We start from the raw sequence: 16,134 nt of genomic DNA, 5'->3' as shown, positions 1-16,134 counted from the left end.
GAATATCATCTTTCAACGACTTAGCAGAAAGCATTACACAAGCAATTAACTACAGAGCGAACGAAGAAGTCTTGATAAGTAGACGTTAATAGTTCCTGGTCATCTTTCAAAATGAAGACCCATTCACCTTAGGACAAAAGGAGGTGAACTAACCCAGCTGCTGCTGATCAAGGTTACCTGGATAGCACCATCAATGTGTCTCAGCATGTCATTACACACTTCATCTACTCTCACACTGGAGATTACCCTTTACATTTTTCCTCTCCTAATATCTGCCTATTTAGCTATGTGCCTGTTTGCTAACACAGTCCTGCAAAGTAAACTGATGGTAAGGAGAGAATAAGAGGGGAGAGGAAAGGAGTGAAGGGGAAACAAGGGAAGGGGAGAAGAGAAGAGAGTACAGGCAAAGGAAATTACACAGATCCTTTCATAGACTGCATAGTGAAGAGAATCTTCACAGATCCTAGAGATGAGGAACATGAATGATGGTAGCTCTAAGAAAGCATGAAATAAAATTCAGATATGTGCAAACAGCATGGGGGTGGAGGCTGCTAGGCAATACACTGTACTCCCATAAAAACAATGAATCTTCACTGAAGTTTATCTACATAGAATGTGCAGTTCGTCCGAAATAGAAATAATTCACAAACAACATACTTGTCAGATATTTTTTTTTAAAGGAAAAGTGGAGAACAAATAAAAATAAGAAAAGCAGAGAAAGTCGACATGAAATATTTTCAGAATCAATCATTTAATTTTTTCATTCTGAAGTAACTTCACCTTCCTATTTTGTTTTACATTGTAAATTATACTATAGTTCAAAGTTTTAAATAACAACACAATTCTCATCAACTTCAACTGTAGCTGCAAGTGTTCCAAAGGATAAAGTTGTCAGAGTTTCTCAACTAAACAGGAACTTTTAGCAAAAGCAAAACTGTCTGTTTTCCTTTAGCTTGTTTTGAGTAACAATAAAATTGGAAGGAAGGGAGGGAGAAAAGATGCCTTAGGCAAGCACTTCAACCTAACTGGTTGAACTGCTAATGAGTATCTGTAAACAAGCTCCTATAACAAGAAGTGTCATGGAGTGACACAGTTATCACCAGTACAGAGAGATCTGAGGAGCTGCTGAGACTTAACATTTTTACCTAGCTCCTCTGTACATCTGGAGAATAATATCTTAACTGCAAAGCATATTGGAGTTTACTAATGGTATCACTAGATGCAATCCAAGTATTATTGCCTTTATTTCTGTTTACACAGATGTAAATATGTGTTTTTCTGTCCCTTCCTCAATCCATCAATGTGAAAGAAAATAGACAAGTACTAAGTATCAATTCTTTTTAATTACAATCCTGACATGTTTCTAAATAACAGTTCATCTAGAATTTATGAGTTTGTCAAGGCAGGCAGGAGGATATGTTTCCTCCTGGGGAAACATAAGATTAGGTATTTTGAAAAGAAAAAATATTGTATAATGTGTATTGTAATATTTATGACTGGAAAAGTATAACTGCTTTACTGTTTAATTTTCATTTATTAAATGAAAAAGTGGTTTGCCTTTTGTCTTGTGTTGCTCAGTTCCTCAGCCCAGAGGATTCTAAAGGAATTTGCTGCTTTTTCACACCTTATCTACCTACAATTAAATAAAATTGTGGAGGATTAGAAAAGAAGTTTAACATTTGGCTCTGGAAGTAAGTCCCTTTTATAAGATTTGAAACTTAACTGCAATGAGTTTTGAACAATACGCACACAGAAGCGTAGAGAATGTATCTGTTCAGCAGCATTGGTAGTATGTGCAAAGCAGATACTGTGGCTTCTTATAAATTTCTGACCTTTGATCCTTTAAATATGGAAAGATAATTTCTTTAATTCCTTTTTTTTTTTTTTTCTCCGCAGCTCTTAAATGGCTATTCTGTATCTGCCAGTTATATACTACCCCTCAGTATCTCCCATCTTGTAAACAGGATTAATTCCTCTTCTGGATTTGCTTTTGTTACTTCCTAGGAAAACAACTCTGTGGTTCTTATAACAGAAGCACATATAAGGTTATTTTTATTTTAACTTTTGAGATCTGCCTGATCTGTTCCATGTCCCAGCTATTAGCTGGAATGAAAATGGGATCCAGCTGGTACCTCAACCATTAGAAACTTCAAGCAGACAGGCTTAAAATCGGTTGTGAATCTTTGTAGTGTAGTCTGTTTAAGACTGAAGAAAGATTTATCTAAGACTGTTCTCTGTACAGAAACTGATCTGTTGCATCACAGTTGCTCGTCCAGATCTTTCCTTGTTCTGGCAACCTCATTTGTTTCTTTTGCTGTAAATTTGTCTTATTCTTCTTTCCACATCCATCACAATCTCAATGACCTTTCCTTCTTTAAGATATCTTTCTGTTGAGCCAGGCTCTTCCTCAGGTTTACCCTGAAGGTACCCTGAATTTTTTTTCATAAAAAAATTCTCTGCAGCTTCTTCCAGTTTTTAACTGGGCAGCTGTAGGTCCAACACTTTATTAAGTTGTTTTGATAATTTTTCTAAATAAACATAGTAGATTGGTCCTCTGATGCAGCCCTAGGGAGCTGATTACAAAGAAGTGAGCTTTCAGCCTTCCTAGATAATACCACAACTTAGTCCCCAGAAGTGACCAAAAAAGTGAGAGAAATATTTTGTCTGCTTCCCAATGAAAGCATGTTCTATCTTAAAATATTAGGTCTTAATAGATCACCAGTACTTACACATAAGTAGGCTCTGCAGGGCGAATTTTAGCAAAGTTACTTGGACTGGTAGCTACCTTGCCAATATAATACTTTTTACACAACAGACAAAAGTCTCAACAGAGACCTTGATGAACAACATAGTCAAATGATATCTCTATTCCTCATCTCTTAAAAGATAATAATAACATTGCTTCCTGTCATCTTTGATGATCTTGTCAGTGAGATATCTAGATCTTTGTGAAAGAATGCATTTTTACCAATCTAGCAGCATGAAAACACAGGATCTCTTTTGAAGTCCAGGAATTGCTACCATCTACAAATAATAGTGTTATTAATGGATATATAGGTCATGTGCAGCATATAGGGACATTAACAGAAGAAAGGAAACAGCTCTGATTATTCTAATGAGAAAAATATTTTTTCCTTTGAAGAGCTGATTGATTTTTATATTTTATTCTGTGAATTAGTGAATAACAGTGAATCTATGACTACTGAATATGAGCCAGCAGCGTGCTCAGGTGGCCAAGAAGGCCAATGGCATCCTGGCTGGTATCAGAAATTAAGTGCGGCCAGCAGGACTAAGGAAATGATCATCCCTCTGTACTCAGCTCTGGTGAGGCCACACCTTGAATGCAATGTTCAGTTTTGGGGTCCTCACTACAAGAAGGAAATAGAGGTGCTGTAGTGTGTCCAGAGAAGGGCTATGAAGCTGGTGAAGGGTCTAGAGAACAAGTCTTATGAGGAGCAGTTGAGGGAACTGGGTTTATTTAGCCTGGAGAGTAGGAGGTTCAGGGCCTTATCACTCTCTGCAACTACCTGAAAGGAGGTTGTATTGGAGTGGGGGTTAGTCTCTGCTCCCAAGCAACAAGCGATAGGACAAGAGGAAATGGCCTCAAGTTGCACCAGGAGAGGTTTAGATTGGATACTAGGAAAAATTTCTTCACTAAAGGGGTTGTGAAGCATTAGAACAAGCTGCCCAAGGAAGTGGCTGAGTCACCATCCCTGGAGGTATTCAAAAGACGTGTAGATGTGGTACTTAGGGACATGGTTTAGTGGTAGACTTGGCAGTGCTAGGTTAATGTCTGGACTTGATGACCTGAGAGGTCTTTTCCAACCTAAGTGATTCTATGATTCTATGATTGTTAATAAAACAGGAAAGATACATTCAGTTCCCTACAGTTTAAAAGAGAAAGAATAGGTAAATGAGATTATATAGCAAAACAGTGACAGAGCAACTACAAATTACCAGTTCAGCCTATTTTGAAAGCAGATATTCCATGAGATCTCTAACAGATGGAATTATATACCTGCCTATATAGCACAATAAATTTCCTTTTAAAAATGAAGTAATTTCTGAGCTCGTCAGTGTAAGAATTATTCTGAGCTTATGATTAAAATGACAGCACTGATATTAACATTTAATGTTCCCAATATTGTCATATTACAATAAATCAAACTGTAAGATCCTTTCTTTATCTTAGTGAAAAAAGAGTTACAGGGCTTTAATTTGAATGAATGTTATCTTATGATTAAGAAACAGGTTATTGATAGGGAGATGTATGAATTTGCATCTCTGTAGAATTAAGAGAAAGAGGCATACATATTTTATAAAACATGCAATGTATTGGTCTGTCAGTGCCAACCAGCATTCTGGGGCTTCATTAATATGACAGGATATAGAGATGATAGGCTTGCAGGTAGAAATAATGATCTAATGATTGTTTGGAATGCACATGCTCTCTTGCTTCAAACTTTTGGTGTGTATTTTTCTTGTTTGGTGTACAGAGCTTTCAGTTATAAAGGTAAAGGGAAAAAAAATCAAATCAGAATATGTTCGGTTTCCTGTCAATAGGATCTGTTCACATATAACTGCTTTTTTTCATCCACTTATCTCAAACTGTGGAAAAGGAGAGGTTGAAAGTCCTATCCTGCCCAAGAATGCATCAATAGGTAAAATATGCTTTTGATAATGTGTTTTATATTACGTATGATGGTATTGAAGAACCAGGACTAGTATTGTTCCAGAATAGTTTGGGACATATAGCAAGAATTTGTTTTCAAAGTAGTGGGTGGGTGCATATGCTTCTGCATACACATCCTGGTAGATGCACGGAGTTATAGCAAAATTATGAAATTACTTCCTTTATATAAAGCTACTTACAAATTAATCTTCCCTCATGCTGCATACTTTGCAAGTACTGAATAATAGATACCTTTTGCTTAAAAAGTAGCCCTCATAGAACAGACAAGTCAAGGACAAGAGAAAGAGATAAAACACTATAGAGCTGTGGCAACCAGTATGCTTGTCCCTGGGTTGTTTTTTCTCCTGTTAGTGAACTGAGGTGGAGCACAGCTGAGGGAAGGGATGTAGAGGAAAAAAAAAAAAAAAAAAAAAAAAAAAAAAAAGTAGAAGGGTACTGAAAGGAAACATGGGTAGAGGAAGGGCCCTGCAGGACCAGAAGGCCAGTTGTGTAATGACCAAAATAAAGAGCCTGTGCTAAAAAAAAATGTAAGTTACAAGAGCATGCTTGATGCTCTTTGCATTGTTTTGTACGGGAAAAGCTTTCAAGTTTCTATGACTGAACTGCAAGCTGCACTTGTATCCAGGATCTCCTTGAACCCAACCTTCCCAACACCTGTGTTACTGTAGCCATAGCTTCTGTGGACATTAGGATGTAGCAAGCAACACTGAGCAGAGACAGGCTGGTCACAACCGAAGGCAGAATTATTAGCATTATTACTGTTTACAGCTGCCTGATGTTTCTTGCCTCCATAAATCTCACTATAACTCTAACCCGGAGTGAAAAGATGTTATTTTTTCATAGAGTCCCTGGCCCCGTGTCACCAAGAGACTTCAGCAATTGCCTGCTATTGGCATCCACACCCAACATTAGGGAATAAATGAAATTCAGCCATGGGGATGCTTACAGTTCACTGACCTTTCAGTGTCACTCTAGTCCTGATACTGCCTGGGGCTCCCAGCCCAGAGGTTAATTGTCTATTTCACCTTAACAATGTCTTGTCCAGAATAGCCAGAAACTAAACTGTTTGAGGAATGAATTCAGCATGTAGGAATACAAAGACCTACAATTCAAGGCAGCTGAGGACATGGTTTCCAAACCCCAAATTCTGCCCAATTTGAGTCAAAGAGTTGAAATTAAATCTCTTGTAAGCTTGGCTTTAAATGTAGGAAATGGAAATGGTGGATCATTCTACAAACATCTGGAGCTGCAAACACACAAAAAATATTATTATTCACGAGCAGTCATTGTTTCCAATTAAAGTTGGCAGAGTGTCATGTGTGATTAATCTAATTCTCAGAATTGTATTGGGAAATTAAGATGTTAATGGGGAAGATCTGAAAAAAAAAATAAAATAATTGGTTCTACATTCCTTAGGAAATAAGGTAACATTGATTCATATCTTGTATGCCAGGTCAGCCTCTCTCAAACTTTCCTAAACCATTATACGCTCAATTATTCATTGGAATAGAGGAAAGGGAAATAAGGGTTCTAGAATCCAAAGATTAAGGTGACAAATGGAAAGAATGTATCTCATTTGGTCTCTTTTGAATTAAACTAGATTTTAATAAATATTTTCCAGCTTCCAGCACCTTTTCTTTATAAGGCAGGAACTTTCTCTTAAACCATACTAAACAACATTTACTCATATTTCTGTGCGATTTGAGTCCCATTCACAGGTACTTTGCTTTCCCTGTCTAACAAATTGGGATGCTAGACTTCCGACTCCAGGATGAATATTCTGTCATCTGATGGAATCCCAGGCATGCTGAAGTTATGTAGACATAGGACTAGATCCACTGAAGGATTTAGCTATCATAAAATGAAGAATCAAATAACCTCTAACAGAGAGGTTAACTTGGCTTCTGGCCATGTTCCACCAGCACTTTATCTTGAGGAGCTGAATTAAAGAGGATCAGGATTATGACCTCAGTCCCTGTACTCTCTCCTCCTTGTGGGGTATAATGATATTAGATATTCACCAGCTTAGATAATTTCAGGGTGAAGGCTTTGTAATCTAAATTGTAGTTGAAGAACAGCTTGCTGAATAACAGCAAGCAACAATTAGGTACCCACTCGCTTGGCCAGACAAGCAGCCTTTAATACACCAGGTGAAAATTGAAGCAGTTTGAAACCTAATTTGGAAGGGGATCAGATAATTACCTTTATAGTGGCAATGTCCATCAGGGGAGCAAATGGAAATAGTTACAGAGTCTGTTCTCCAGTTGTACAACACCGGGTCACATCTGAGTCACCATGTCCTTTTTTAGCTTTAATTCCATTCAATTTTGTAACAGTCAGTTGATCAAAAGAAGAATTCAACAGTAGTTGTCCTACTGAGGAAGAGCCCCAGAGCAGCAGAAAGTTAAAAGCGTAAGTCAATGAACTTAGCAGTTGCTAGTATTTATTAATCTCAAATCAACCCATTTCTTCAATTCAATGAATCTTTCAGCTACCACTGTGCTTTACATTCATTTGTGAAGTTCTTAAATTTAGTCTGATTTATTTCTTTCTGCAGCCCCACACCACTTTTGCCAGTTAGCATTATCAACTCCATCCTACAGAAACAGACCTCAGGTGCAAAGAGGCCTGATGCTTTCTTTGTACCTGATCACGCTGAATGATTGGGAAAAGTTTGGAATTAATGTCAGCTCTTCAGACTTTCTGCCCTCTGCTTTAAAACTTGTTCCTTACCTATAGAGACGGGAGTAAATGTAGATAAGGCTCTAGTGCATATGAACTTTTCTGTATGTTTTTTTTCCATCACTAAGCCATCTGCTTGACGTTTTATACAAGAGGTTCCATGAGTTGGAATGGAAAGGAGGAGAACTGTTAAAGATTCTCTGTCAGCCTAACCTACTTATAACCCCCAAAGCAACACCCCATCAGCACTGGGAGGTATGTGTGAGACTAGATATTTTTCAATTATGCATATTTTATTTTTATTTAAAAATCCTTCTTTCCTTTTAATTTAATCTTCCGCTGTGCTCACATCACAGCTATGTTTTACAGAGCACCAACCATTTCATCAAAGCCTGAATTTGAAAGTAGCAGCTTTGCCATACAGACTGATTTGTTAGCAAAGGATAAATCAACATGGCAGGCAGAAATACAGTGGAGATTATAACACAAATGGCAAATGTGGAAGGCCTCCCAAGTGGGAGGGATTTGGTGTTGTAGGGGGAAATGAATGATTTATGGTGCAGAAAAGAGAAAGTTTCCTTTGTGGTGATGTTACATTGCCTTTAAATGGAGTAGGAGGGTGAGGGAAGAAGAAAGAGTGAAGCAGAAAAAAAAAAAAAAGTTGTTTTAGTTCTAAGACATACAGCGTACAATGCTTTTCTTTTCGAACGACTTTGCCACTAAGAATTTATTTTGAGAAGCATTTTTCATGGGTTTGTATTGAAGGAAAGGAATAGTCTGGAGAATTTCCTAACATATTTATGAATTGCTAATATGCATGAAATATGAGGGCTAGACCACAAAAATTAACACAAACTGGAATATGCATGTACTCAGACAGCTACTAAGCAGGCAATTAAATTAAGGAAGTCAAAGGTATAAACCAATCCTAAATCTCCTTAAGAAAACACTTTCTCCTTAAGGCAGGCATGAGCTAGGTATTTTACATATCCAAATAATTACAAGTCTAGTAACAGCTGCTTAATTCTCAGCAACAGATTAGAGACTCCACAATACAGAATGGTTTGTGCCCTGCTCACAGACCTCAGAACTCCTGCAGATGGATCAGCTGTTGATCCAGGGGCTTGATACCATCAAGTCCACATCATGAACTAAAGGCACAGGCTCTGATGAAACTGTGTTCTGTCCAGACTATCCTGTGCTGCTTAATTCAGAGTTTTCAGGAGTTAGTTACCCTGCTTTAATTTTGTTTTGTTTGTAGAGTACTCAAATCAAGGCAATGCCTCAGTACTGTCAACACAATTAAAACAATATGGTCAATAAATGCCTTTACTGGAAATACAATCATATTCCATGCTTTTTTGTATCTAATGTAAATGCCTGAATTAGCACCTAGCCTTCATACAGGCTACATGCAGGACAATTAGGGATGCTTCAGATACTCCTCTAAGATTCAACTCACAAAATAGAGAGATGAAATGCCTAATTTGGGCATCTCCTTTAAATGCATAACTGACCCCCGTGTTTACTACTGACAGGCTCTTTACTGAGAATGCTTTACAGGCACAAGGAGTGGAAAGAAGTAAAAGGCAAACTCAAATATTTTGCTTTGCCACAGCAAACACAATTCACATAAATTCATTCTGGGAACATAACAGTGGCTATAATGAGCCAGATCAAAACTTCACTGGACTCTATATTCTATCACTATCAGGGAATGGTAACAGATACCTAGAGAGATCCTAGAGTACATCTAGTGAATAATAAGATGGTAAACAGATAGTGATAATCCCCACACCTTCAATATATGCCCCAGCCCCCAGTATACTATGTTATTATATTCTTACAGGGCAAACAAATATAAACCCTACTTCCTTTCAGCAGCAGCATTCCCTTCTTTAATTCATTTTATCATCATCTTGTGAAGTGCTGTAAAGATGATTGTAGCTCATTGCTCAAAGGAGTGTATTTTATTGACCATATTTAGTCTAAGAGAAAAGATAAATCTTTAACAAGATGTTTGCCAACCATGTAAAGTCTTAGTTTTTTGAGTATTTTTTTTTGACTCGGAGGTGGTCAGATTATGAGAACATGCAGAGTTCAAAGTTGGCCTCTTTTCTACAGAAATCACATGTTCTGTATCCTGACCACATACCAAACTACAGTGGTGATCCCATGGTGTGAATATATGCTCATTCTTAAAAACTGACCTATTATCACCCAGCTCACTGTATCAGGATTATCAAGCAAGTACCAACAGATAGCTTTCAACAAGCAAAATCTCAGGCAACATTTGATTGCCATACTGCATTTAGACAACAGCCTCAGACATATAGGTTAATTTTCAGGTAGTCTTGCATAGAGGCAGGAGTTGGACTTGATGATCCTTGTGTGTCCCTTCCAACTCAGGGTTATTCTATTATTCTAGGATTCTATGAACTTATAATGCTCTCTGTGGTACCACCACAGCTTCAGGCCAGTCTGTTCCCAAATAAAATTTCTAAACAATAATTCTGAAACTCCTGAAAATGCTGCTTGTTTACCTTCATAAACTTAACTGAAACTCAATTCTGTAAAGTGATTTACACCAGTTAAAGGATTTAATCATCCTTGGAACTTTACTAATTAAAATTGTAGAATCATTTAGGTTGAAAAAAATAAATAAAGTCCAACCATCAACCTGACCTACTGAGTCCCATCGCTAATCCATGTCCCTTAGTGCCACGTCCACACATCTATTGAATACCTCCAGGGATGGCAACTACCACTTCAATGGGCAGCCCGTTGCAATGCTTGATCACCCCTTCTGTGAAGAAATTCTTCCTGATATCCAGTCTAAACCTTCCCTGGCACAACTTGAAACCATTTCCTCACATTCTATCACTTGTCCTCTGAGAACCCTCTGAGCACCCTGGCTGGTCTCCAACACCAGCTGCAGCCTCCTTTCAGATAGTGAATGATGAGGTGTCCCCTAAGCCTCCTTTTCACCAGACTAAAAATTCCCATTTATAAATTAAAAATTCAATTTATAAATTAAAAATTCCAATTATGAACCATTCCTTGTAAGTCTTGTCTTGCAGTCCCTTCAACTGAATGAAATGTCCAGTCCCTTCATCTGAATGAAATTTAAATCTGTCTACTTTTTGGAAAACTCCTTTTTTTTCATTAAAAACAAACAAACAAAAAACAATGCTAAGTATTTTAGCACAGTCATAGTAAATCATCATTATGCTATTTAATTTTTATCAGTATTTTTCTGAAATGCACTCACCAGATCCATCTCAAAATGAATGAATGATTCTTATGATAAAAATCATCAGTTATTCAAATGGTTAAAATATTAATCCTAAACCAGGGAATAAGGCAAGAAAAATCAAAATCTTCAGCTTCTTACTGTAAAGGTTCAGCAATTCATTTCCATCTTACATGAATAATTTGAGCTACCTCTGTTGGGGAAAAAAAAAAAGCCTCCTAAATCAAGCTCTAGTTAGAAGGAATGCTGTCAGTATATAGAGGAAGACATGAACAAAGATTCCCAAGTTCTTACCTTCACTGACATACAGCCTCACAGCCTACTCAGGCCTGTTTCCTTGTTAAAATCAAGGCCTCATTAATCACAAGGCCTCATTAATCATAGACTACAGTGAATATAGCTAATAGCAGAATGGGAGGAGCTGTGTGACAAAAGTATTTCCATACTCAGAACAGAAAATGTCCATGTTTGACTCCGATTCTTGGAGAAAACATGTGGTTTGCTTTTAGTATAATATGAAACAAGGATGAAAACATTCATATTTGTATTCTCTCGGTTTGCTTCCAAAAATCTTTTATTTTAATCCCATGTAATAAAATTAAAGAACAGGAGTCAATGTGAAAAATATTACTGTTACCCTCTGATCAAATTGTTCATCCAAAAATATCACTTACTCCCTCTGTAATGTTGCTGCAGTTCTTAGAAATAGTAGACAGCTTCTGAATGTGTTTTTCAATCACTTTTCTCCTCTCTCTTCATCAGTGACCTGAGAAACACAAAAAATCCCCACTGGAGGAGCTACAAAAATCCATTTCTTTTATAGAAGGCAACTTAAAAAATAATACATTGCCCTCTTCCCCTCCACAACCGCATGCCAACAGAGGGGAAAAAACATCAAATATTAAGATAAGAATACTGACTAGGTAAGAATTAACTAAATTATGCAAGAAAATGAGTGCCAACAACAGAGGAAAAGAGAAGTAACTCAAACTTAGATTTCAAAAGAGGGGATGTTTGTGAGAAGGAATGATTGAATGCAGCAATAAAGAGAGAATTGAGACAATAACTAGAGGCTGTATAGCTGGACACATTTAAAGCAAAAATAGAGTCATTCTCAATATAAACATAAAAGTGGGAGTGGAGGGTGTGAGAGTCCATTGCAGCAAATGTCCAATATAAATTCTGTAATAAAACCATAGCATCTGGATTTTACAGTGCAAACATCAAACTGTAAAGGTCTGACTGGGGCAGTCCTGGATCTGAATACCATCTTGCTCTTTCAAGAAACCTATGTGTATATGGTACTTATAAAGCCCAGAAAACATTTCTTAAAGATACATGATCCCAAATGGGGAATAACTCAGATAAATATAGCACTAGATAAGTCATCTCAGGTTTTACACAAATGGCCCAACGTATATTGGGGCATGTTTCCAAAAATTGCAGTTCGTTATTTACAGACACTAGGGTCAAATGAACAAGTCATTATTTCCAGCAATTTCTAACTCTAACTGCAGGTTACTTTTTGATCTGTTGGAAACAATTTTGCTAACTTGGAGCTTTTGTTGGTTGCTTGCTTCTCTACTTTTTGAACACTTTGTGTATTCGCTTATTGAAAAAGCAACACAAGAATTCTGATGAGAGATAGGTCACACTTCATGTTTCAAGTGAATAGAAGTAACTTTTCAAAGCTGGTTTCCAAGTCAAAAGGTTCAAATATGAATTTTATTTTTGCTTTCCTGTAGTATTTGTGAGGACAAAAGGTCATTCTAAGAAATGCCTCCTGCTAGGATTATAGTATTTATGGATTATAAATTCTCAGGTGGTGGAAACAGAGCTGCAACATGTTTAATAAAAACAGACAAAATACCCACAGAAAATAACTGAAAGGATTTCTCTGACTCCTTCATATGCACAGGTGGGTGGACTTGGTCCTTGAAGAATGCGCTGTTCTACCTCACATACAAGCTCCTCAGATTTCCATCATTCATTCCATATTCCTTCACCTACTCTCCCTCCTTGAGCTTTTCTCACTTTGTTTTTTCTCCCTTGTATGTGGTGTCATACAGACTTTCTTTTCTCCTTCTATGCCTCCTTCTATTTAGGAAAATTCTATAAATAGTTCAGAGGGGATCATCCTTCACAATTAAAGACTTAAGGAGCTCAAACCACTCCAAAACTTCATTACTGAACATTTCATTATTGTCTATAATCATCTTTACTATCAAATGATAGTTTCTGGTTAGAAAGATGAGCAATCTGGAAAATTACTCTTACAAATTGAGCATACAACAAAACTAACAAAGCACTGGAATAAGACTAAGGCACGTGGTAGATTCTCTATGACATGAATATTTAAATCAACGTCATCCACAACTTGTGTTCCCAACAACAGTGTTGAATAATGGCATTCTACTGCCTATGTTATCCAGAAGTTACAGTTAGCTGGACATAATAGGTTCTTCTGGACTTTAAGTGTAAAAGTTTTTCTAATCAAGTTCTTCTAATCTTCCAACCAAGCTTTCCATGATATTATATAAATAGGTCATGACACATGAGATGAATGCTCTGTGAGATAACACCTTCTTTTCTTTGTTATAGAACAGCTATGATCCTGAATTGCGTGTTGAAGGAAGGCAAAGAAAGAAAAAAAATATCTGATACACCCCCCTTTCTATGTTTAATGCTACAATAATCAGGTACGCCTCTAACTGGAAATTTATAGCAGCAGACATGATCATCTCTCTATCCAGAATATATCTGGTTTTAGAATCTTACATTGGATTCTTTTGAATTGCAGCCCATTACATGTGCTATATGGCATCATGAGTTTAATCTAGCACCCACTGAAGTGAGTAGAAGTCACTCATTAACTCTGATACCAGACTACTCAGTCACCAGAACTTGAGCTTTATATATGATCTTTACAAGCAACTTCTGAAGACTATGTATTTCTGTGTGTATACACATGCTCCCACCAATGCATTCTATCTTGAATTCTACATGTATATATTTCTGTGCCAGTGCAAAGATAGGTGTAACTGCCTGTTACGTACACTGAACCAGCAAGAGAGTTGCCCCTTTACCCTTTGCTGATGAAAAATAAATATCCCATTTACATTCAAATGCCAGAGTGAGCAGAAGCAGCAGATCAATCTGGATTGATATGGTGGTGAACCAAAGTTTAAAAGTTCCTCCTTTCCTAAATTCTTCCCTTTGTCCCCAGCAGTCACAGTTCTTTGATGATTTCAGTGACTGGGTCTACAGCCTCAGCAGTATAGTTGTATCGGAAGAGCTGAGATGTGTCAGAGGCAGTTCCTAATAGCTTAGAGGGACAGAACAAGCAAAATGGATTCCTTCAGCCTCGTTACCAGCTTCGTTACCAAAGCTAGCAATGAAATAAAAAGAGAGAGATGGAGTGATGAAGAGGCAGCAATGGCAAGGACTCCCAAAGTAGGATGGTATCATGGTGTCTCTATCATAGTTTCAAAGGATTAGAGCAACTACACGGGGGTCTCTGGCAGATGAACGTATTCTTTTACAGGTAGATGAGAAGACTTGGGATAAAGCACCCAGGGAGACATCTTTTTAATAAGGGAAAAATTGATATGCCTATTAACCTATTCCTTACATCTTTGTTTTCAATTTTGAACCTAGCAGCCTGATGGATCCTATTGGATCCTTTTTATTATTATGACTCTCAGTTTTGTGGTGGTGTCAGGTACACAGAGTCAAGCTGAGCTCCAAAGATATGAACATCAGATGAGGCAGTACACACAACGAGATGTGAGGAATCAGCACTGTAAGCCCCACAGTTTCTATTTGACTATTGGGTTGCTAAATAAAAGCAGCAAAAATATTAAACCATAAACATTCATGCTTTCTGAGATCTACACTGCCATCCCTCCTTCTTGTATGAAAAAATATATATTTGACTAGTTAAATTCAAGTAAGATATATGTCTAGTTTGTTGGTCCATTTTGTTGTCAGGGAACCCTGATGTTAACATTTCTAAATAACTAGATCCATGTTATGATTCCTCATAGAGAATAAGCAAGCAGTATAATGCCTTTTGGCCCTCAGCTATTGTAACAGCATTTTTGAATGTTGCTTTATTGACCCATCAATAACTATTCAATGTTAACTCCAGCAGAAATGTACTGGAGAGAGAGATGATCATGTCTGCTGCTATAAATTCCCATTTTGAGGCACATTTGATTATTGTATCATCGAACATGAAAAAGGGGGTATACCAGCAATACTTATCTTTTTTTGCCTCCCATCAACAGGCAGTTCAGGATCATGAGCTGTTCACAAAAGCAAAACCACATCAAAAAAAGACAAGTTTTAAAAAAAAAATCACTGTTGCTGTCAGCCTGCAGCTATTATAAATGAGTAATTTATAAGCATGTAATTTACAGAATGTGTGTAGAAGCACATTTAATGCTGATACAAAGACATCTTAGATGTTTAATGAGGTTTTTATAGCATATTGTGCTAAGTTTAATGCAGGCATGTAGGTATACCTTCCTCAGCAATCACTAAGGATTGGTTAAGGGTGTTTTCTTTCTTCTGATTGTAAGTCTGAAAAATATGCATTTAAATAGGACCCTAGGTAAATTTACATAATTATTTCAAATCTGTCAATGTCTATTCTTTGGATATGATCATTCTGTAATGTGTGGAGGTTACATTAGTTATGAGGGATTTTTGTTGTTGTTGTTGTTGGGTTTTGTTCTTTTTTTTCTTTCTTTCTTTTTTTTAACTAACAATGTTACCATGATTAGAAAACAAATACTCTATTTAATGGATGGCTTGATCTTTCAGGAAAATGCTGAGAGGCATCCAAGGGAGAAAGGTCTACTTACCATAAAACACATTTTCAGTATATTTATTTGTTTTTTATTATTATTTATTTATGTATGTGCATTTGCATGAAAACATGGCTAAGAAGCTAAGAAAACTTGTTCTCTCTGCATAACCCCTCCACCACCTTGGTATTTTAAAAACCTCCTGTGGTGACTAGGGTCCAAATCCTGTCAACACTTACACACATTCTTAATCTCTCAAACAAACCCATTGATTTCTGTGAAATAATCTACTGTAGTACAGTGCAAAGCATGCATAAGTGTTTGCAAGACCAGGGCCAGATGATCATTTCCAGATGAGTGTGTACTGTAAAGAGAGTAGTGGAATCAGTACTCCTGCAAGAAGTGAATTTCAAGGAAGTGAATTCAGCCTAAGGTTATACCACTCAACAGTGGCTTTGCCTGGTGGAGCTAGAATGAAGGACAATTTTTGCCACTGCATCTCAAGAAGAGAAGCCACTGGTATAACGCCTCAGAGGGAATCTGAGAGAGACAAGAGCAATGGTTTTATGTGCTGACACTGAAAGGATTCTCTCCTTGGAACGCTGCTGACCAAGATGGCAAAGCAGAGATTATTTATGTACCTGTGTTATCAGCTGTGACTCCAGTCCTTATCAAAGGGCTGATTTTTATCTGAA

The 16,134-nt window shown here is 37.2% G+C and overlaps 1 long non-coding RNA gene across 7 annotated transcripts in view; it reads right to left on the bottom strand.

Moving 5' to 3' along the window:
- LOC106016529 (uncharacterized) overlaps nt 1-16,134 on the bottom strand; it is a 309,486-nt gene that overhangs the window by 251,332 nt on the left and 42,020 nt on the right. For 6 of the 7 annotated variants that reach the window (XR_011809545.1, XR_011809542.1, XR_011809541.1 and 3 more), the window contains one exon: nt 11,303-11,394. The exons of the other annotated variant lie outside the window; for it this stretch is intronic. This is a non-coding gene — a long non-coding RNA (uncharacterized lncRNA). The remainder of the gene's footprint in view (nt 1-11,302; nt 11,395-16,134) is intronic. 7 annotated transcript variants of the gene reach the window in all.

This window comes from Anas platyrhynchos, chromosome 5, assembly GCF_047663525.1.
Source record: "Anas platyrhynchos isolate ZD024472 breed Pekin duck chromosome 5, IASCAAS_PekinDuck_T2T, whole genome shotgun sequence".
NCBI lineage: Eukaryota > Metazoa > Chordata > Aves > Anseriformes > Anatidae > Anas > Anas platyrhynchos.
This window is presented reverse-complemented; position numbering and strand designations above follow the sequence as displayed.